The following is a 25,281-nucleotide window of genomic DNA, read 5'->3' on the forward strand; positions in this document are numbered from 1 at the left end:
TTTCTGTTGTGTTTGTTCTTTTTGTTTGTTTGTTTGTTTGTTTGTTTGTTTGTTTGCTTGTTTTCTTTTAAGGCAGCAGAAAAATTTCCAAACATTGATTTTAAACTATATACGATAGTTTTTATTTAAACTATATAGGACAGTTTTTATTCAATCAAACTTCACGACGCTGGAGTGATATTTTTATTTTTCTCAAATTCGACACACTTTGCTTGTTCAGTTTGATTTTAACTTCGTCCTCTATTGTCATTAATATTATCCAGAGCATACCACCAAAGTCTATTTTCGAAAGTTAAACATTCTAGTTGTAGTAACGATTATGTTGTATCCGACATAAATTCGAGTTTTTGTTGCCCGTGTTATGTGCAATCTAAGTCCGAGTTATTTGTAAATCCGAATAAGTCTAAATTATTTGTCGCCAGTATTGTGTGACATACGTTTGAACTACGTTAGTCTGAATAAATCCGAATTCCTTGTCGCCAGTGTTGTGACTTTGAGGAATCGATAATAATCAAGGCAACACAGTGGTATATCTACAAGAGTATTTATTTATAGAAGTACAGACTAGTACGTTACAGAAAGTTTGCATCTGATACTGTGAATATGACTGCCACGACACATCGTAGTAACTCTATTAATTGCTTTTGGGAAGGTCCATCTACTTTCGAAATAGGTTAGATCACAATCACAATGTGAAAGTATAAATCACTCTGCAAAAGAAATTTTATCATAATTATATTATTGTTACATACCACAGCAGAATGTACAAGGAGTAACCTTTAAAAAAATGAAGTCGTCCAACACATGTCAGCATGTAAAATAGACATTACACCGAATGTGATAGAGCAGATAGTATGTAAAAAAGCAGAAACTTATATTTTCTGTGTGGCAACTATTTTCTTTTTAGACGGTCGAAATCTTTTGAGAATATGAAAACAATCGTTTGAATAATCCAAGTAGTTTTATTTCTTAAGAATTTTGTTGAAACTAAAAACATCTGTTTTGTGCAGTTTTAATAATTTAGATTTAATTTTCTTTAGACATATTGATGCTTGTACAGTTTAATCAAGACATTAAAAAATGAAAGTATCGAAAAAAGTTATATTGTACGTATCCGTTATGGACTGAAGTTCTCTGGAAAAAATGTTCACTTAATTTGATCGAGTAGGTTACATTTTGATGACAGCGCACTCAAGGTAGCCATGTTTGAATTTTTAGAACACGCCACAAGGAGATAAATCGATCTAAAGCGCTGACACCCCCTCCCCATGTTAAATCATTGCTTTTCTTTCTAAAAATCGAAACATGGCTACCTTTTGATCGATATCATAACAAATTGTTTTTTTCGCTGTAAAAAAAAAACTACTTGATCAAATTAAGTTAATTTTTTTTCGGAGAACTTCATTCCATAACGAATACGTACAATATAACTTTTTTCGGTATTTTCATTTTTTAATTTCTTGATTAAACTGTACAAGTACCGATATATTTTCTCTGTTTGAAAAAAATTCAAATTTTAAACACAAACAAAATATATTTATACGCAAGTATTTTTTTTCAAATTGTAATCTTACATTTTTTTTTTTTTACCATCAAATTTTCTTTTATTTATGCCTAATTTTTAAACGGTTTCCAAATTTTAAGATGAGGATTGACATTTGTGTTATTATTATATTTATATCTTTGTTGTTATTTTTAGTAGCTTTTGCCCGATGTAACCGCCGACCTTTTTCAGGCGCATGTGTTACAAAAGTGGGAGATGTTTATGTCAAATACGAAAAAGATGCACCTAAATAAGGTCGGAGATTACATCTGCCAAAAGCTTCTGAAAATAACAACAAAGATATGAACAACAGTCAGAACAGTACTAATTATCAATCTTCACCTTATCTATATCTATATCTATATAATTATAAAACTCAAATGACCTTGTAACGGGTGTTGTAAGCCAACATCCGGTTTACAGCTTCCGGTTGCGCATGCGTACATAAATAAAACCCCATAACAGCGTAAACAAATAAGCACAAATCGCTGCACTAGGTGTATCAGAATTTTTGTAGGAATTTTTGACACCCCTAACATGAAACTGCGAATAAAATATAAAAAACTCGTAATTTCTCTTTTAAAAGTGGGTTGTTTATTTTCTTTATGGATTATACTTCCAAAATAAACTATTAAAGTTGTTTTAACAGTAATAGAAATATATTTTTTTTAAACAGTAATAAAATTAATTGAATTTTACGAGATCGGTATTTTTCAATTTTTAAACTTTAAAAATCTATCAAAATTCTTCTATTGATTCTATTTGTACGATATTTTCAGGGTCAATGTGAAATTTTATGCCCTTTCCAATAAACCGAATATAATATTTTAGACAAGCGTCTGTTTTTAATTCACGCCCCCCCCCCCCATTTTCAAGTGTATATTAAAAAGTAAATAATTAATTTACTCACCAAAGTTTTATATATCACAAATTGAAGATAAAAGATCAATAAATAATATATTCAAATTTAAAACAAAAAAGTAGTGTTTTTTAGAAATTTACCTGTAAAGTCCGAAGTTTAAAACATTTTTTTTAAAAACCACGTTGTTTGCTTTTTCTTTTTTTTTTTTAATGAAACCTTTGTCCTTGCTCCTTTTAATTAAAAAAAAAATAGGACTTGAATTACATTTTTCGAGTAGTTATAAGCTTGGAAAGACAGGGGGTCGAATTAATTCACGCCTCCCATTTTGAAATGTCTATTAAAAAGTAAATAATTAAGTTACTCACCAAAGTGTTATATATCACAAATTGAAGATAAAAGAGCAATAAATAATATATTCAAATTTAAAACAAAAAAAGTAGTGTTTTTTTAGAAATTTACCTGTAAAGTCCGAAGTTTAAAACCTTTGAAAAAAAACACGTTGTTTGTTTTTTTTTTTGTTTTTTTTTTAATGAAACCTTTGTCCTTGCTCCTTTAATTGAAAAAAATAGGGCTTGAATTACATTTTTCGGGAAGTTATAAGCTTGGAAAGACGGGGTGGAATTATTCAATATTTTTCACGAAATTTCTGACACACCTATCGCTGCACCGGTTTTGTTTGAACAAACGAACGTCCTTAGAAAAGCGAATATCTTAAATTTATTGAATAAAAACTTCAAGATATGGGAAGCAAACGCAAAATGTGATTACAAATAATACATATAATTATCGAACTGTTTCTAAATAATCAACGCGACAATAAAACGTATTGTTTGACTGTGTACGTTTTCAGCATCCGAATTTTCTTTTTTGCGTTTAAATTATCCAAATAAACAATTGTTAATACTTCCTACTTTTTCTTACATCGTTCATTTCCGTATTATGTTTAAGTTATTTTAACGCAATTTTCTAACAAATAAATCTACTTTAACCATTTGACAACCATAAGAGCATTTTACAACAGCGATTTACCCACCACCTTCCTCTTTTTTAATTTATTCTCCATTTTTTAATACACCTTTCTTAAAAACATTCATACATTTTCTTCTGCACTACCAACATAAATAAATAACCACGAAAAATTGTTTTTAATTGTGTTACAAATAAATAATCAACGCAACAATAAAATGTATTGTTTTACTGTGTACGTTTTCAGCGTCCTAACTGTTTTTTTTCTTTTTGCATGTAAATTAAAAGATATATCAAAATTTTAATTTAACTTTAAGTATTATGATATCTGTTCAGTGCACATTTACCTAGAAGTATGGCAAACCACTTATAATTCAATGGCTGTAATTTTTTTTAAAAAATAAACAATTATAAACAGAACGACTCATAGAAATCTATCTATATTCTTTTTTCATTTTAATATACTTTCATAGAAATGTTTCTGTTATGTCACAAAAAAACTATTTTCTTTACGTCACAAGTTTCACGCTCATACATTAATTCCATAGCTAACATAACATACTGACTCAACGGATCACGGGTAGTCTAGTATATCTATAAAAGTGAAAATGTATGTGTGTGTGAAAACATTTCTCAACCTATATACTCAACAAATTTTTTATCTACAGACTTGGAATTTAGTATATAGTGTATTCAAACATATGGAAAACTCTTTAATCGGTTTTAATTTGGAAAAAGGTCTGCTAAAGGGTCAAAATTGAAAAATTGGTACGTGGGGGTAATCGATTTTTATCTGTTTGTCAAGTGTTTCATGGATGCGCATGCGTGACTTGTTCATATGACAGATTATTTATGTTAAGAAGTAGGTTTGAAAATACTTTTTTAAGATTGCAGAGAACTGGCCGAATAGTTATCGTACTTGACTCACTGTCTTTGTGTTGGTTTCGATTTCAGTTCGAGTATTTTTTTATTTTTACTTACAAGAAGTGAATTGTTTAGAAAAAAACATAGTACTCACGTGTACATGTCTCAGTTTCTTTTTTGGGACTAGCAAATTATTATAATTCTTATATCCCAAATATGCATGAACTAAGAGCACCTTTAAACGAATTATTGAAAAAGAATAAAAAATAGCTCTGGACAAAAGAATGTGATGAAGCATTCCTAAAGATTAAAAAATGTCTGTTATCGGATTTAGCACTAGCTCACTACGATCCGAAAAAAGAATTAATTGTAGCAGCAGATGCGAGCGAATACGGTTTAGGTGCTGTGCTACTACACAGACTCAAAGATGGATCGACTAAACAAATTATTCATGCCTCAAGGGTTTTGCTACCCACAGAAAAAAATTATAGTCAGATAGAAAAAGAAGGTCTGGCAATTGCATACGCCATGAGGAAATTTCATAGGTTCATCCATGGAAGATTTTTTATCTTGGAAACGGACCACAAACCTTTGTTATCGATTTTTGGTTCCAAAAAAAGGAGTTCCTACTCATACGGCTAATAGGTTACAAAGATGGAGCATGATTCTGTTAAACTACAATTTTAAAATGAAACACATAGCATCCAGCAAAATTGCACACGCAGATGGTTTGTCCAGGTTGATCCTAAATAAAACTGAATTACTTGAAGAAACTGTTATAGCTGCACTAAAAGAAGAAAATGAACTAACAGATATATTAATAAATACTGTTAGGGAACTTCCGGTAACACTTGAGGAAATAAAGAAAGCAGCAAGAACAGATGAATACATTAACAAGATAAAAAAACAAGTGGGACAAAAAGAAAAGAAGAGGAAAGGATTAACAGTTTTTCCATTTTCAAAGTGCGATGAAACTCTAATGTACGCAGATAGAGTGGTAATACCTCAAGTATTACAGAAGAGAATTTTAAAAGAATTCCACATGGGACATCCTGGAATCTCCAGAATGAAAGCACTAATGAGAGCATATACGTACTAGCCTGGAATGGATCAGGACACAGAAAAAATGATAAAATTATGTAAGGGTTGCCAACTAGCAGCAAAAGCGCCGTCTACTAAGACGCAACCTTGGCCTAAAACAGATATACCATGAACGCGGATCCATATAGATTACGCAGGACCTCTAAAAGGATATTATTACTTGGTAATAGTAGATAGCATGTCGAAATGGCCAGAAATTTTAAAATTCAAACATCCTACAGCGGCAAACACAATAAAGGCGTTGGACGAGGTATTTGGGCGTTTTGGCGTACCAAAAACAATTGTTAGTGATAATGGCACCATGTTCAAAGGTCAAGAATTTAAGATCTACTGTGAGTCACTGGCCATAGAGCATATCACAACACCAACTTTTAGCCCTCGATCTAACGGACAAGCTGAAAGATTTGTCGATACTTTTAAACGAGCGTTAAAAAAGAACGATAACATCGACACTGAAGAAAAAAGTCTTCAGAAATTTTTAGCAGTGTACAGGATAACGCCTAATCCGAATACAAATGCAAAGTTATCCCCAGCGGAAATAATGTTTGCCAGAAAAGTGCGCTCTGTGTTCGACCGGTTAATTCCGAGTAAAAAAGTAAAAAAAAAGTGTAAAAGATAATGTACGATACAAGATATATAAGGACGGGGATAAAGTTTTTTTTCAACAATTATCGGGCAGGGAAGAGTTTTTGGGAAGAAGGCATAATCTCAAAAAGAATTGGAAGAATGGTCTACATTATAAAAGGTCAGACATTTTCCCACAAAAAAAACATATAAACCAACTCAGACCCCGATATATTGAAATAATTAAAAACAATGAAGTACCGATGGAAGTACTGTATGACATTTTTCACATAGAGCCTCCAAAAAAGGAAGCACCAGTAACTGAAAATACAAGTCACTCTCCAAAATCAAAAAATTCGCAAACGCAAATTTTAAGAAGTGAAAGAAAAAGAAAAAGAACTGAATTTTTTGGACAAAGTCAAAAACGAAAAAAATGGTGAAGCGAAATTCTAGGGAAGAATTTAGCTTGGGAGGAAGATGATATAATGGACTGATCCAACACCCCTCAAATGAATGGACTGTTACGTCTATAAAAAGACAAGCAAACTTTCCTCACGTGGGAGACAGAATTTAGTACTAAGCTGTCAATGGACGCTTAGAAATGTGTGTACCTTTTTACCTAAATAAACCCTTTCTGTACAACCCCAGTAATGACTTGTTATTCATATAATCTACGATATAACAAATAAATAAGTATTCTGCATTAATTAAAATATAATATTTATGTGTATTTCATGACTTTGAACAAATGTATTTCTTTGAACACAAGTACTTTTTTTTTGTTTTTTTAGATTGTAAAACTAACTGTGTAAATAATCAAAATATTTGTATTTCTTTCATTTTCTTGTTGTTTGAAACTAAAAACATTTGTTTCATATATTTTTAATAATCTACATCTAACTTTATTTGCATATATTTTCACAATTTGAAAGAGCTTCAATTTTAAAATAAGACAAACAAAATGTATTTATACACAATTAAAAAAAAATATTTTTAAAATTCTAATCTTACATTTTCTTCCATTTTTTTCTGCATTCATGCCTAATTTTCTAAATGTTTTTCAAATTTAAAAATAAAAAAACTACAACTACAATTTGTGTTTCCTTTTTTTTTTTTTCAGGTGAGTATTCGAAGTATAAAATTGTTAAAAGTGTTTGGACAATATTTCTCTATATTAACCGAACAGAAACCAGATCTTTATGAGAAAGGTAAGTCTACTTCAAATACTCTTCATCCAGGATTAATTGAATAATAATGTTTACTTTTTGGATATTACAAGTGCTACTATTCTTCCCAAGGTTGAATGGCAGACTTGCATAATACGAGTGTTTGTCTGACCGAAACACACACTTTCCATTGAAAGAATTTTTTTTTCCATTGAAAGAATTTTTTAGTCAAGAGTCTCAAGAACTCAACCAACCTTTAGGAAAACCAACTGCCTGTCTCAAACATTCAGCTCCAACTCCCACTCTTATTCCTCCTACTCTGTAGGCTATCTATAACCACCATCTCTTGGAATCTTTTCACCCCTGATTGAATCTAGCCCTTTGTTAATGATCACTATTCAGCCACCCAGAAGTGGTCACTTGGGACATTTACAGGAGAATACATTTAGATGATCTCCACTTATTGGGGCTTATCTGCAAATAACACTAGGCATTGTTTTTCTTACATAAGCCTATCCCGGCATAATTTTTCCATTCAATGAGGTACTTAAATTTTTTTTGTAGTAGTAATGTTACAAGCCTTCGGGCGAAGATCAAAGTGTAGTATCTGTTCTGAGGCTACATTTGTTAATTTGTCCTTGGTCAATGGAAGGGAAAACCCTCTATACTGAGACAATTATCATTTTTGGTCCCTACCAGAGTGCCCTTTTTGCCCTTCTTTTAAGGAGCTGATTTTCCCTCATATTTTGCTTTTGTGGAGAAGCAAATAAATACCAATGTTACATGCAATCTCACCTCAAAAAAGCAAAAGGTATGCTTTCTTTGCTGCTAGTGTGGGTAAATCAGAAGAGGGAGAAGAGGCAAGAGATGGGCATAGGGATGAGAGAAGCTACATGAAATGGAGAGAGTTGCAGAACATAAGTGGTCAAACTCTAAGGGAAAGGAGACAGTTTTTGCTCACGCTTGATGAGTAAACTCCCATCAGCAAGAGATGCACATGCATATGGAATAAAACGGTGATCAAAAAAGAAAGTCCCCCTTGCACAGAGTTCCAGTGCTGAAATCCATAAATCTTTAAACTGTAGAAAGCATTTTTCTAACAAAGAAAATATCTTTTGGGTGGTTGGACTTTGGTCAGAGATATTTTTAGTTCTCTGTGGCTCTGTCTTCCCTTGCAACATCTGCCATTTATATGCACCACAAAAACATGCAGCTCAGTGCATGTTTACAGGAATAAAATTTGTAATTCTAAAAAGCATACTTGGCAATCAAAGCGTTCTTCCTGCTTAACTTGGTTCAATTCTGACCAATATTTTATGAGCCTATAAGTGTTATGATTTTTAGTAGTAGTAGCAGTAACATTTGACTCCCCTTTATGAAAAAATGTTGTAAAGAGAGAAAAGAAAGGTAGAAGTAGATTTTTTTTACTAATAAATAAACACTTATCAAGGCCAAAAGCTTCAGAAGGATATGGGTTGATGAGATGGATTGTCAATTGAACGATAAAGAATATTATGACAGGATTCGAATTCTTGTGTAAAAATTTGTTGAAAAACAAAACTATGTGAAAGAGAAAAAAAATGAAGAAAAATAAAGAAAAATATAAAAAGGGAATGTGAAAAGAGAAGAAGAAATGAAAGAAAAATGAAAAAAAAGAAAGAATGGAAGAAAGATTAATAAAAGAGGAGAAAGAGAGAAAAAGAAAGAAAGGAAAAAGAAGAAAAAATAAATAGAAAAATAACAAATAGTGAGAAATTACAAATGTATTTCATTAGCCTCTTTAATTTTTTGGCAAGGAGCAAAGTGTAGTATCAGTTTGGATAGTTTGCTTTATCTTTTCTGTCCTCAGTCAGTGAAGAAAAATTATGCTAGACCGAGACCATTTCTAAAATGGGTGACCAATTTGGGAATTCTAAGTGCTGTATGTAGGACATCGACATCTCCCGGCAGAAGTTGTAAAAACCTAATGTTGTTATCTCTCCTAATGGGGATATACATGCAACTGGGAATCGCATGTTAATTTCATACTCCCATAGAACTTCCTCCTTTGGAGGAAGCCGGTTAAACCCGAATAGGGTTACTGTCGTTTCACACAGAGAACCAATTTTGTGAGTGCTTGATTTTTGGCACATTTAAACTCAACCTTGTGTTTAATTTTGTTCTTATGCCAAGCCAAGTAAATAGGGACGAGGTTGTTTCATATTCTTGCTGCAATTTGACCAATATTTAATGAGCCTATAAGTGTCTATTGTTTACAGTAATAGTAGTAGTAGTAGTAGTAGTAGTAGTAGTAACTGACACTCAACATTTGAAGGATGTTTCATGCTAAGTTTGGTGCGATCCTGTCAAGTAGTTATAATCGACTAATAGACAGATAAACACGCTCAGTCATAAAATAGATTCTGGTTTACCGATGCATGCTCAACTAATCTTGCACTGTGATTTTCTGAACGTGATATAAACAAACGTTCAATCCATCATCCAATCGACTGCACTTATTTGCCCATCACATATCGATTAGACTTTTTAAAAAATCAACTTGAAAAAATACTTATTTATTTTTTCTTGAAAATTGTCTGCGAGACTGAAGATTTTCCGAGAGTGTAAAACGATTCTCTCAGTTTGTTGCACTTGTCTGATATTCTTATCAGCATGTTCTTCAAGACAGACACGTATCCTGAAATAATCCACGTGAAGTCTTTCTTCTGTTCATTTCAATGAAACTCTTGTGGAGACTTTAATTTGTTTTGTTGTCGCCATTTTTTTTATCATCCAAACGATGTCTACCTTACAGAAGAAAAGAAAAAACATTCTCAAAAAATTTGTTAAAACATGAACAAAAGTATTATAAAAGTTGTTTAGATTTTATTTATTAAGCACTAACCATTCCCAGCCGGCGTTACCTGGTATTTTGCAAAGTTATTTTAATTTTTTATTTTTATTTATTTGCACGAGGTTAAACTTATATAGAAAAAGAAATAAACGTTTAGTTGTAAGATAGATCAATCCCATTATACTCTTAAATTAAAGTTATGAATTATCCCTCTTGCTAAGTTTTATTTTTAGGTGATTATTTGAAAATGGTTCATAATAACAGTCAGGACTAAGTAATTTTTTGTATAAAAAAGAAGTAAATTTTTAGTTGTAAGGATAATCACTCCTATTATATTCTGAAATTAAAATCAACATAGATTTAATTAATTAAAGTTTAGCATAGATTTGAAACTTCTGCATAAAGCTCACAAAAATCCTGGTTAGGGATTATCTGATCTTCACGTTCTTCCTTGTTAGTCGCAACTATTCATTCACTGCCTAACATGAGACCTTGTAATCTCGTTCCTCTCACGTGTGGAACTTAGGACGTTTATCGTTATGCTCAGACAAATATACATTTTTATTTATCTTTCCTGTCACAGTCTAATAGTAATAAACAAGCAGTGACAATCTGGATTTAGGCATAGAATATGAATTATATGAACTTATATAAATATTTATATAAATATATATAAATATTTATAAATATGTTTAAATATTTATATAAATATGTTTAAATATTTATAAATATATATAAATATTTATAAATATTTATATAAATATATATAAATATTTCTAAATATATATAAATATTTATATAAATATGTATGCATATTTATAAATATAGATAAATATACATAAATATTTTAAAATATTTATATAAATATATATAAATATTTCTATAAATATATATAAATATTTATGTAAAGATATATAAATATTTATAAATATATATACAAATATTTATATAAATATTTATATAAATATATATAAATATTTTAAATATATATAAATATTTATGTAAATATATATAAATATTTATGTAAATATATATAAATATTTATAAATATACATAAATATTTATATAAATATATATAAATATATATATATAGATATTTATAAATATCTATAAATGTATATAAATATTTATATAAATATATATAAATATTTATATAAATATTTATATAAACTAGCATGTCAGCCCGGCGTTACCCGGGTGTTTGGATGTGTCTGTTGAGCCAAAAACGAAAAAAAAAATTGTGGGTAGGAAGGCAGACTCGAACCCGTACCGTGAATGAGGAAAAGAACAGGGGGGGGGGAAACCTGACGTCTATGCTGTTACGATCATCGCCAAACCGGAAGTGAATTTTTTAAAATAAAGCTAGACAATCGAAAGGATGACTTTAAAAAATCTCGGCGAAAAAAGCGACCCCCCCCCTGTAGAAAAGTTCCCAGTTGAAGATGAAGATATTAATGTTTTTAGCCAATTTTTCGATATTTGTTGTCTGAAAAGTCGGACTTCAAAACGATACTGATCTTGGTAAAATCCGTCGCCTCTGTCAAAAGTTTTAGGCAAACATGCAAACATACATACATACATTTATATATTGGTAACTAAAAACTTTCCATCCAAACCGATTAAAAAGCTAGCCCTATTTCTGAATACCCTTTATGTCAAATTTCAAATGTTTAGACCAGAAATTGTCTGAGTAATTTGATAGAGACCGCAGAGGTCAAGTTTTTTTTAAACTTTGACCCCTATTATAACCCCTTAACATTTATTGTTTTGAGCTCAAATCAAATTATTTAGTTAGATCCATGTCCAAGGAACCTACATCTAAAACTTTAAATGTTTAGATCCAAAATTATCGGAGGAGTTTGGTAGAGTTCTCAAAGGTCAAATCGTTGAATTTTGACCCCTTAACAGCGAAATTTCTGGGCGAAAATCGACCCCAAAGATTTTCCCAAATCTCAGTACCCTGTATATCAAATTTCGAGTGTGTAGACTTAAAATTGAGAAAGTCATTGCATAGAGAAATGTACACACACACACACGTTCATTTTTATAGATATATAGATATATATAAATATTTATATAAATATATATATAAATATAATATAATATAATGTAATAGACAGGAATACATCCGGGTATCTAAGAGGAAGAAAATGATTGGCTGGTGTAAATCATAAATATGGGCATGGAATGGCTGCTGGAGTAGACGCCGAATGATACGTCAAAAGCTTAAGCCTAAGCATAAGCATATTACCAGCTACGGCCATGAACACCCGTTCATTAAGGGGACTTACTCGATCGTATTACTCAATTACCATAGCCAAAGCTACTTCAAATAAATATATCCGTTTCTCATTATAAAATTGTTAAAAGTCTTGAGACAATATCTTTTCTATATGAAACAAATAGAAAACACATCTTTATGCAAAAAGTAAGTCTGTGGATACTTTTGGACCAAGATTAATTGAATTATCTCCCTTGGATTTATTCTCAACGAATGTGAGAGAATGTGCTCTCCTAACGTGAGAGTTTATAATCTCGTTTTACTCACGTGTGGAATTTAAAACATTTATAGTTATGAATTGCTCAAATAAGTATACTTTTCTTCATCTTTTCTAGCACAGTCTTACAATGATAAACTTGCAGTGACTATTTGGGTCTAGGCTTAGAATATTAAATGTACAATGCTAATTGATGGTAATATACGATGATGAGTGCTATGATAAGAAGCGATAAGATAGGCATCTGTATAATAAATGTTATATATAAAAATGTGGGCCAAGAAGCCAGCAGAGGAATGAATGAGGAGAAAAAAATAGTATGAGGTAGAACTAATAAAAAAGATTAAAATGTACGAGGAGCGTTCCAAAAGTAATGCCTCCTATTTTTATTCCACCCGAATGAATCAGACGAGACTGCAAATATGATGACTTAACTTATGCATACGTGGCCTGAAAGTTTCATCTCCCTCTTGCAGATATTGACAGTGTGAAACTCTAAGCAACCAACCCCTGTCATGGACGTGTGTCAGAAGTAGGGATGTGTTGCTGAATTTCTGTCAAAAGTGCACTGAGAATAGTTGTGGCTATGTATAAATATAAATGCAGGAGTGCAAAATTTTGCTCGTTTCGATGGTACCACTTTCGTCTTTGTGGCTGTTCAACTTTATGAGTTAAAAAATATGAGGCTTTATTTTTGTTATTGATTTTCTAGATATTATTAGTCATAATTGTTATTGATGCTCTGGATATTATTAGTCTTAGTCTGCGTTCAAGATACCTGGAGAAAAATACCAAATTATTGCTTACTAGTGGAATCTCTGAGTTAGTGTCGTCCAGGAAAATCGTAATCTAAAACATATTTTACTATCGCTTATACATCTGCTATATAATAAAATAATATCGATTTTCCCCTACAACTCCAGTCATTATAGGAAAATAGCCGATCACTTCATATGTTAAATTGTTCTATTTAATTTAGTTCGTCATTCTAGAAATTATGCATTAGTTTTTCACCTTTTCAATATTTATGATATTTAACCAGGAAAATCTGACTCTCCCAAATAAGTACTTCAAGTACTTCCACGAAATATGTTCGGATGAAGTAACTGCACTTGTACTGCTTCAACATAAATACTCCCGACAAAATCAACCAACAAAATTTCAACTTTTCACTATAAAAGTCCCTTGATGCCTGAAGATTTTCTACCCAATTTCTTTACTTACACTGCTTGCCTTTGGAATTCTCTTTTTGCTCCCTGTTTCCTCAGCCATACAAAATATAATGTGAACGAATATATTGCTGCTCAATTCCTCATTCAGGTGTCTCTCTATGAATCTGACCCCTATCACAGTACTTCCTTATGCTTTGGTGGTAATATGCCTTGTTTGAAGGCGAACAGAATAAGAAAGAATCTAAAATAAGATGGGTCGATTTAATCTGCATATTTAGCTATAGATAGTTCGTTCGATCTGGGTGTTAATGATGAAAATACTGCTTCAAATTGTGACCGAATAACAACTGATCTATCGACACTCCGATAGACAGAGCCTCTTATAAGGTTACAACAACACATGCAAAAACAGCCAGGAGATCATTTTAAAAGATGGACAAATGCCAGCATTAGTCTTTCGGGTTTTGGAAACCAAAATTGTTTCATTCAATGAGGCATCATATTGCATTGAATTTTGTTTCCCCTAATTTTTTGTCGCCTCAATGATGACGAAATTCAGAAAAGAAAAATCCAATCAATTAAGAAGCCTTGTTTATAAGCAAGGTTTTATTTTTTAGTATGCCTACTAATTGGATAGGGCATAATCACATTGACACACCGTTTCTCGTTAAATCACCGAAGTTAAGCAATATTGATCCTTGTCAGTGCCAGATGGGTGACCATTTAGGAATACCAACCATTGTATGTATAAGAACGTTGACACCTCCCTGCAAGAACTGCAAAAACTTAACGTCATCATCTCTCCTTATGGAGCTATACAAGTGACTGGGGACGCCTTGTGAATTTTATACTCTTGAGGAAGCCAGTTTTTTTTGTTTTTTGTTTATTTCATTTTACATGAAAGTCAGCACTTATCAAGATCTGATAAGGGTTGTTGCGTGTTCAGTAATCAATGCGACAATATCATAGCAATCGTTAGTAATGGAGATCTGATAAAGTGTCTTACTTAAGGGGGCGGTTCATCAGGAATTTGTTTATGTTGGACTTGAAGACATCCAAGTTGCATTCAGGTGGGAAACAGGCAAACGGAAGAGAGTTCCACAGGCGTGCACTTCTAAGAAAGAAATTTTGTTCATGGAATCTACGTTTTGATTTAGCCACAGATAAAAAGTGGGGAACATTTTTGACAGTGGATTCAGCTAGACGGGTGGTTTTTGTGAAAGATTAGCGAGGGGGAACCAGATACTGGAGCTCAGACGAGCACTTCTCATGGAAATAACGACAAAACAATGGCAGGCTCGCAACGTTCCTTCTGTGGGAGAGAGGTTGCAGGGAAGAGAAAAGGGCATCCTCCAGTAGGCTACAAAGTCTATTTTGTACTCTGTCAATGCTGGATAGGCTGTTTTTAACAGCTACTGCCCAGATATGGTAGCAGTACTCCAATCTGCCGAGGGTTAGTGCTGCTTCAAAAAAAAAAAAAAACTAGTTGAAATATGCGTTCTAAGATGGATTAAAAATACTAAAACAGTCTAAAACTATTTAATCCCTATTTACTTAACTCTCCACGAGGACAGTTTCAAACACAAGGTCAGTTTTTAATGTGAGGTGAAAATACTTAGCTCCTCCAAAAAGGACAAAAATTTAAATTTTCTCAATCAAGACGAATTTCTCCTTCATTGTCCGAAGACAGGAAAGATGAAGTGAAGCATCAGAACAGATACTACACTTCTCTCTGAAGGAGAAGACTAGATTCGAACACTCACTAACCTCAATTAAGAATATTATAAACTAATCAAGTTAAATCAAAATTGTTTACCTAACGTCCAATTTCCCTTTGTTTATCTAGCTGAAATGTGTTACATACATTTAGTTTCAATCTTTTCTTATACAAGGCAGTTGTCTGTATAAAGCCAAACGTCAAAAACTACAAAACAGACACCCACAAAGTTAGTATATTCTTGACCGGTGTTGCCTTGGATGAATAACATCTAAACTTGAAAAATATTATTAATTCTTTAGGATCAGCTGGGCCGGGTATTGTTATGGGGGTTAGTTTTTCAGCTATTTCTAGTGTTGTCTCTTATATAAAGAAAAGATGAATTAATATTTTCAGTACATTAAAATGAGAGGGAGGGGGGAATGCGCTGGGTGAATGCGAAGAAGGGGTGGTGGAGAGGGAAAGGGGCAATAAAAGGTTTACAACAACACATCTAAAAACAGTAAGGAAATCATTTTAAAAGATTGACAAATGTCAGCATTAGTCTTCAGTGTTTCAAAAACCAAAATTGCTTAATTCACCATTGAATTTGTTTTCTCCATTCTTTTGGCGCCTTAACGATGTTGAAATTCAGAAGAAAATATCCGACCAATTAAGAAGCCTTGTTTAAAAGCAAGGTTTTAATTTTTTTAGTATGACTACTAGTTGGATACGACATAATCACATTGACACACTGATTCTCACTAGATCTCTGAAGTTAAGCAATGTTGAGCCTGGTCAGTGCCAGATGGGTGACCATTTAGAGATACCAGGTGCTGTATGTCGACACCTCTCAACCTTTCCCTTGATGCCTGAAGATTTTCTACCCAATTTCTTTACTCAGACTACTTGCCTTTGGAATTCCCTATCTGCACCCTAATATGAACGAATATTTTGCTGCTCAGTTTCTCATCCAGTTGGCTTACTATGAAGCTGACCCCTATCACAGTACTCTCTTATGCTTCAGTGGCAATATACCTTATTTAGAAGTGAAAAAAAAATGAAGAAATAAATAATTTAAAATAAGGTGGGTTGATTAAATCTGCGTATGTAGCTATAAAATTCTATTGCTGGTCCTTTTGACGGATTGAGAAGGTACAGAAATAGAAGTTTCAATATAAAGATGTTATAAAAATGTTTTCCTTGTTTTGTTTTTATGATCCCAAGCAACGTCAAGTAGCCCTGTTAGTATATATATATATATTTTTTTTTTTTTACAAAGTGATCACCACTTATCAAGGCCCGGAAGCCAATCAGGGATAAGGTTTATTGCATGTACAGTACGTTAGTGTGGGGATTTAATAAAAGTGTCTACTTAAGGGGGCGGTTCATCAGGAATTTATTTACATTGGACTTGAAGACATCCAGGTTGTAGTCAGGTGGGAAGCAGGCAGACGGAACAGAGTTCCACAGGCGTGCAGTTCTAAGAAAGAAGCTTTGTTTATGGAATCTACGTTTTGATTTAGCCACAGATAAAAAGTAGTGAACATTTTTGACAGTGGTTTCAGCTAGATGGGTGTTTTTCGTAAAAGATTGGCGAGGGGGGGACTAGAGATTGAAGCTCAGACGAACACCTGCCATGGAAATAACGATAAAACAAGGATAGGCTTGCAACGTCTCTTCTGTGGGAGAGAGGTTGCAGGAGAGAAAAGGGCATCCTCCACTAAGCCACGAAGTTTATTTTGTACTCTGTCAAGGCAGGATAGGCTGTTTTTAGCAGCTTCTGCCCAGATATGGCAGCAGTACTCCATCCTTGGGCGTACTTGGCTTTTATATAGATAGAGAATTGCATCAGTAGTGATATATCTTCTGGAGTGGTAGAAGGATCCCACCATCTTTCCAGCGACCTTGGCAACAGACTTGATGTACGTGTTCCATTTCAGATCAGGAGTAAAGGTCAAGCCCAGAAGCTTGTCAAAACATGGACCTTCTCCTAGAGGAGAGCCATCCATTTCAATTGATGCCAGATGGGGATCAGAGCGTTGATGATGTAAAGATAGGAGCTTGGTTTTAGATGCATTAAAGGTAACCAGCCACACCTCCCTCACTGAACCACGCACTCGAGATCAGAGGAGAGAGAACATTGTCATTTACAGCCTTTGATGTGTTGTCATAGATGGTCGTGTCATCAGCATAGATGTCAACGAATGATTTAAGTATGGGTTTAGGGAGATCATTGATGTAGATCAGGAAAAGAGTTGGGCCCAGGATGGACCCCTGAGGGACTCCAGCATTAATACTGCAGGCTTCTGATTTTTGTCCATCGACCACTACTCTTATGAGCCTATCAGAGAGAAACGATTTAATGATAGAGAAAACATTTCCAGTTATACCGTAGCTGGAAATCTTGTGAAGTAGGCCTTTATGCCATACCTTGTCGAAGGTCTTTGATATGTCAAGAGCAATTGCCCTAGAAAGGAAGCCTTTGTCAAGAGATTCACTAATCCAAAATATAAAATTACTGAGAACATGGCCATGCTCAATGACAACATTCTGATTAAAAGTACTGATAAAATATTTCTTCGGCACAACAAAATTAGTAATTTTTAATAAATTTATTAACTACTAGTTAAGTAACTAGTAGTAGTAGTAGTAGCGGTATTAGTAATAGTTATCTCGTTGTTTTTTATGGCACATCAACCCTTTTTAAGAAGGGTAATTTAATGCTAAATTCAGTCATTTAGTAAAAATTCTAGTGCTTTAAAGTTCTTCATATTTTCAAATATTTATAGATCAATTCGGTTTGCAGGAATACACTTCGTAACTAAATAAACTGTGAGTAACAGGTTCTCTTTAACTTACTGCAAATACTGATGGTATCACAACTCAAAGTTAGAGTAAATAGGGAGCAATAGAAACCAAAGCCAAAAGAAAATTGCACATTCTCCACAGCACCCAAACTGGGGCTTTGCCTTTGAATGCAGCTTGATGTCGTGTTCAGGACTAATTTAACCCAGCCGACAAATAGTATTTTGACAGATGCCACGACTTCTAGTCAGATTAAACTCTGGAACAATACAAAACAATAAGTGCTTCTGGTCTGGTTGATTTCTGGACTCTTGAACAATGGGAAACAAGAGACGAATGTACACTCACTAAGCCCCTCACCCTAAATTGTGACTTCACTAGCAGATATAGTTTAAGGTCATGTCTAGGAGAATGATAAAGTTGATGTTGAACTGCAGATCTTTTAAATTCATGTTTGTATATACTTGAAACAAATATATAGACATTATGAACCTTGATAATTTTGCGAGATTGATGGTGAGGCCAGACGGACTTAAATCAACAGAAACTATAAAGGACGAAAAAAAGCTTTTAAGATTTTATTTGACTAAAAAGAGAAAAATTGTCATATGTAATAAATGAAAAGATGGTCAAATTAAATGACATTCCGATTAAAAGTACTTATATATAATATTTCTTCGGCATATTTACAACAAAAATCATTTTTAACAACTTCATTAAACTATTAGATAGTATACTCGTTCAAGATGGGTTCGAAGTACTAATACACTATTAGACTATTTAATAACTGCATGAGTGTTACCCCCAGGGCATTTCACTTTAGCTTTTTTACTTTGTTTTTTTTTTTATTTATTTTTTTAGTTTTTTTTTTTTTTTTTTTTTTTTTTTTAGTTTTTTTAGGGTTTTTCTTTGTTTTTTTTTGGGGGGGGTTGGGTTTTTTTTGTTTTGTTTTTTTAAGGGTTTTTCTTTGTTTTGTTTTTTTTTTAGTTTTTTTTGTTGTTTTTTTTTTCTGGCTCCTTTCATTACATTTCGCAAAAGCTCTATTATATTAAAATACTTTATATTCCATTTGAAAATAAAAACTATTTTCCTTCAGTGTCTACTTCTAAGGGATTCATCGTTGCAAAATTAAAAGAAAGGAAAAAAAGGGAAAGAAAAAGTGAAAAAAAAAAACACACACACAAAAGACAAGAAAATAAAAAAAAAAGACAGAAAGTAGGAATAAAAAGAAAATTTAAAAAAAATAATAGCAAATAAAAGAAGAAAAAACAGAGAAAATGAAGTATCTCTATCTCTGCTGTTATATTAAAGGAACTTTGTGTGTGAGAGAGTTTCGTATGGACTCCTAAACGGCTGGGCCGATTTTTATGAAATGTCACACAAATATACTTTATGTGGCTTCTATAAAGATAGTAGCAATGACTAACCTAGTCATTAGAAATATTTGTCAGAATGGAGGACGATACGATGCAAGAGTGCCTGGTCTGCCTTCTGCTGGTCGATCGGTTGAAAGATATTGCCGAGTACAACAATAACGCAAAGGACTGCATAAAAAATGAAAACTGTTGCATGACGACGTGATTCAAAGACACACAAAGAAAACCGTTTTATAGAAAATAAAAGAAAGGAAAGAAAAAGAAAAGCAAAAAAAAAAAACAAAGAAAAAATTAAGAAAGAAATATGAAAAAAAGCAAAAAAGCATGATAACAAGAAAAAAAAGGAAGAAAGAATTATGAAAAAAAAAAAAAAAAAAAAAGACACTAAAATACCAATCGTAAACAAACTGATTTTCCATGCACGAATTTTGGCAGACATGTTTTCCAACTTCACAGCAACACCAATTTCCATTGTCCACAATGTCATCTGTTTTAAAATGCCCTTCGCAAACACTTTATACTAGCCAACAAATAAACTGATAACTTCAAGGTATTTTTACGTAAGAAATTCTTCTCGGCCTATTTATTTGGGTTCCATAAGAAACTATCAAAAACTATTTTCTCTCACTTTACAGAAATTTTAAATAAGTCAACGTTGAATAACTTTTTTATAAAGATCGGAAACGCTGCCATGTTACATAGAGGAAAAGATCATTTTTGTTCCGTTTTGTTAAAATGGCCGTATTTTTTAGTGTTAAAAATTCAGCATTGAGTTAATTACATTACAATGAGGTTTGCGGGTTGTGTGTGCGTGTGTGTGTGTGTGTGAGAGAGAGAGAGAAAGAGAAAGAGAGAGAGAGAGAGAGAGAGAGAGAGAGAGATGTTTGCGCTTGTATTTCCCTGACCAAGATGTACCGCATGCCAGAGCAGAGATTGCACCGACTCATTCTTTATGAGAAATTGGCAACTGAGACAAGATCAATAAAAGGTCGGAACACAGCACACAGCTATCACATCAAGTTTACGCTGAAAGAAATGTAACAAGCTGGAAGACCTGGCCAATGACTGCGATCAATTGAGAAACATGCCGAAGGGGGTTGAACTGTTATGCAGACACCAAGGCGAGGAATGTACTGAGAGACACCACACATCTATAGCATCTGCGGACAACAGTAGATCAAGAATCAGCTTATTCAGCTCTCAATGAAAGGTGGTGGAGGGTGATGTCATCGTTGATTTGCAATGGACTGCTTAAAGAAGATTATAATGTCCAAAATGGACTTGCCCAAACAAAGACTGTATATAATGGTTGATTGTCGAGTTTTGAGTAAGATTCACACAAGGCTGAAGACTTTGACACTTGCTTTGCGGCAGATTTTATTTTTGACCCTTCTCTTTGAAATATACTTACTCCTAAGTATATCACACCTTCTTCATCCAACGTTGATTAGCGAAGAGGAGACAGATTCTAGACGCTCTCCTTTCCATACGATTATAAAATGCTCAAGATGGACTCACCCAAACAAAGACTATATACATGATGTATATAAGCTGGGTATAGTTACACCCAATAAAACAAGTTCTTGGTGTTTTTGACTTTAAAATCTTCATCTAATACAAGCAATAGACTTAGCGTTGCCCGGGATTAAATGATGATCAACGAATGTTTCACGTTCTCATATTTTTATTGTCAAAATTAGTGAAATCCCCTCATTTTTCAATGAAATTTATTAATTGCCTGCGTTAGTTTCATCATAGTACACCGGGAGGAAGCTTCACATGCCTCCTCGCAGTGACTCAGTCCACAATACATCGTAGTCTACATTGCACTGTAGAGAGCCTACTGTTTATTTTATAATTTATATATATATATATATATATATATATATATATATATATATATATATATATATAATGATTTAAATTAAAGTTTAAAATGCAAAAGTAAATTACCATGGTGCAATTGCGCTTTCAACAGAAACATTCATTTCGAACGCGCCCCTGTCATATCAAAGAACCTACCGTTAATTTTATATGTTGAACATTTTTTCTTGTGTAGTAACAAAACTTCTCAAATGCACTTGATGTTAGGCTGTGTAAGGTGTTAAGTTTGGTCAAAGTAGCCTGTTGCTTCTTTCATTGGATTATTTCGTTTATCAATTATCGATACTTATCTAAGATATTCTGATGCACAATTTATCTAAGAACACTGCCAGGCATAGAAAGTACATTTGTGTGAAATTCCATAAAAATCGGCAGAGCCGTTTTCGAGTCCATAGGGAACGAACTCACATACACACAGACACTTACAAAGTTCCTTTTATGTAATAGTAGATGTATCAGGAACACTATAATTTCTCTCTGCTGAAAAAAGTTAATGAAACCGAAGATTGTTTCCTTGTGAATGTTGTAAATTTTGACAGCCTTCCCGAGGTTCCTCCAGTGAGTACTTGAAATTAGGGAAATCAATGAGAATAACATAGAATCACGTGACTCAGAATATTCAATAACATTTTATTTTGCATGTTTTGCTTAATGCAGATGCCATCATATCTGATCTCAAACTATGCCGGTCCTAATACGACTCGGTAAGATAAGCAAATCCAACATCGTGTTTATTTTTATACTAGTAGGGAGATCCGACATTGCCCGGGATTGAATGATGATCAACGAATATTTCACACTCCTATATTTTTATTGTCATCGAAATCCGTGAAATCGCCCGGGAGGAAGCTTCACATGCCGTCCTGCAGTAACTTAGTCCAAAATATGTTATTCTACATTGCACTCTAGGAAACCTACTGTTTCTTTTATAAAATTATTTTATATGAACTTCTTTCCAGTTAACGAAAAAAAACAAACATTAAGAAGTTTACATATGGGGCTTGAACCTACAGACCACCTCATGCAAAAAAAAAAAAAAAAAAAAACACGTAAATTTTCAAGTCTTATAAAATTCTTTGCAGTTGATGAAAAAAATTAAGAAATTTACGTGCAGAGTTTGAACCTACAGATCACGTCATGCAAAAAAACAACAAAAAAAAAACAAAGAAAAAACACGCTATCAACTTACCCACAGTAGAATTTTCACAGCCCGTTGTTCTATCATTGTTGCTAAGCAACGACATAGAAAAAATGGCTTTACCGATAATAGATAAATTAAAATAACGGTTTTGATTATCAATTATCGGTTATTATCGGGGGAGGGGGGTATTCTGAGACAAAACTTAACTAAGATCACTCCCAGACTTATACACTGAAGTTCTGTAAATTTTTAAGAAAATCTGTTCAGCCGTTTCGGAGTCTATAAGAAATGAACTCATAAATTGCATTTATATAATTGTAGAGATCAGAAAACTGAATTTTTAGGAATGAAAGAACATAAGTTTTACTGTTATCATCTTTATATTATATACGAGAGTTATCCCTAGCAAAAACAGGCCCAGTTTTTTTTTACTAGGGTGCTATCGCTTATTAAGGCCCAAGAGTTACTCAAGGATAAGGGTTTATGAATGTTGGATAGATTGTGAGACAACACCGTCATAATCAGTAATTGTGGAACTTGGAAAGGGTTTGATTATTTAAGAGGACGGCTTAACAAGAACTTATTTATATTATGTTAGAAAATGACCATGTAATAGTAAGCTGGGAAAATCAAAACTCTGGGGGAGGGGGGTTAAATAATAATAAAAAAATGTTTTGGTAGGTGAGTATGAGAATCGAACCCGTACCCTTGAGTTGGAAATTAATGTGTGAAAAAAAACCGTCCAATGTTACCATTGGGCCACCACGACATACAGCATAGACGTGTTTGAATTTATTTATCTAACTATAACTATAAAAACAGGCGTGCGTAATAAAAGTTAACTTTGCTACTTCCATTTGACCTAATTAAGAAGGTCAAATAGAAGTCACGCAGCGTAAGCGTCTGTTCCCGGCGCATTGCCGCGAACACGTCCGTTTGAGTTCAGTTTCATTTTATTTATACTAAAAAGCCCAATCAACACGCGAGAAGCCAAAATAACAATAATTTTGTAAAAATCGACGTAAATAAATCTATACGCTACACGCTTTCCTAATTCCTAGATATTATGATATAGGACCTATATACACAGTTTTAAGCGATAGTAACGACCCCAGGAGCGTGTGCTCGAAAAGCCTTTTGAAGACATACACGAAATGATCACACACATTTTGCAATGGAACATGTACATCAAAAATGGTGAGATCACTACCGCTCCAGTAGATATCTCACTGCTGATGCAATTCTCTACCTGTGTAAGAGTCAAGTACGTCCAAGGATGGAGTACTGTTGCCACATTTGGGCAGGAGCTGCTAGAAGCTCTTATCCTGCCTTGACAGAGTTCAAAATAGATTTCATAGCCTAGTAGGGATGCCCTTTTCTCTTCCCTGCAACCTCTTTCCCACAGAAGAGACTTTGCAAACTTGTCTCTTCTCTATTGTTATTTTCATCGCAAGTGTTCGTCTGAGCTCTAATCTATGGTCCCTTCTTGCTAAACTTTCATGAAAAACACTCGTCTAGCTGAAACCACTCTCAATAATTCCCCTTCCCCTTCTTTATCTTTGCTTAAACCTAAACGTGGATTCCATGAACAAAGTTTCTTTCTTAGAACTGCATGCCTGTCGAACTCTCTTCCGTTTCCCTACTTTCCAGCTGACTACAATATGGTCATCTTCAAGTCTAACATAAACAAGTACTCGATGAGCCGTTCCTTTAAGTAATCCAATTTACCAAATTTCCACTACTAACGATTTCTACAATATTGTCCCATTGACTACCATGCACTCATTAACCCTTATCCTTGAGTGGCTTTGGGTCTTGATAAGTGGTGACTCCTTTGAAAAAAAAAGTGGACAACGTTCTCTCCTCCAAATAAATTATTACATACTTAATTGGTGGCTAATGACTATGCTTCAGATTTAATGCAAATATGAAATATTTCAATTTTCCAATAAGAGGTTCTGCTTATATTATGCTGTTGCAATAGTTTTGATATAATTGGAGGGTATGGTCACCAAAAGTTGGAAGGTTCTACTTATAAACATTGTCGATAGGAGCTGACAAATCAAATGGAGTCATGCTTTGCTAGCAACCAATGAGAAACCAGAACTGCTCCATAAAATATTGCATTCCAGCACATAGGATCTTTTGCTCTTTGCCTGCAAAATTATAAAGTTCAGGACTTGTACAGAACAGCTACCCACTGAAAACTCTTCATCTCCAGGACTTGTACAGAGTAGATACCCATCGGAAACTCTTCTGAAATTAAAACATGGCTGTCAATTCAAGATATGCCTTCCAAAAAAAAACCTCTAAGAAACTGAAATTTGAAAAATATTGATTAATTGATATTTAATACCTATTGTTACAATTACAGAAAAGAAAATCAAGGGATCTTAACATTTATGAAGAACTTCCATTCCATCTTTGCATAAAACTAAATTAAGCTAAATATAGCCTACATTATCTACTTTTATGCGTAGCAGCTGTGTTCTAACATTCATAATGATCGGTTTATTATTTTAGGTGTGCATTCTATGCATATATGACTTCATACAAATAAAGATAAGGATTAATTAGAAAAGAAACTTGTCAAAATTGGAACAGAATCAATTTAAGACAGAAGATCTTGAACAAATAAAGTGCTCAATATCCTATAGGATAGAGCTATATCAAATTATAAGTGATAACAAAATGTACTTAGTTGAACACTTTATTGCAATTTCACAATACTATTGATTGATACCTGTTGGAAACATTTTTGATGATCAGTGATGCCATGAAACTGCAGTAAAGTTTTAAAATTAAGT

The 25,281-nt window shown here is 33.2% G+C and overlaps 1 long non-coding RNA gene across 1 annotated transcript in view; it reads left to right on the forward strand.

Annotated features, from left to right (window-relative positions):
• Window positions 1–10,535, forward strand: part of LOC145246628 (uncharacterized) — a 588,880-nt gene extending 578,345 nt beyond the window's left edge. Inside the window, exon 3 of the long non-coding RNA XR_013863141.1 lies at window positions 7,021–10,535. This is a non-coding gene — a long non-coding RNA (uncharacterized LOC145246628). The remainder of the gene's footprint in view (window positions 1–7,020) is intronic.
• The last annotated feature ends 14,746 nt before the right edge of the window (window positions 10,536–25,281 follow it).

The sequence above is a fragment of the Euprymna scolopes genome, chromosome 24 (genome assembly GCF_053919585.1).
Source record: "Euprymna scolopes isolate OS-2025 chromosome 24, ASM5391958v1, whole genome shotgun sequence".
In the NCBI taxonomy this organism is placed as follows: domain Eukaryota; kingdom Metazoa; phylum Mollusca; class Cephalopoda; order Sepiida; family Sepiolidae; genus Euprymna; species Euprymna scolopes.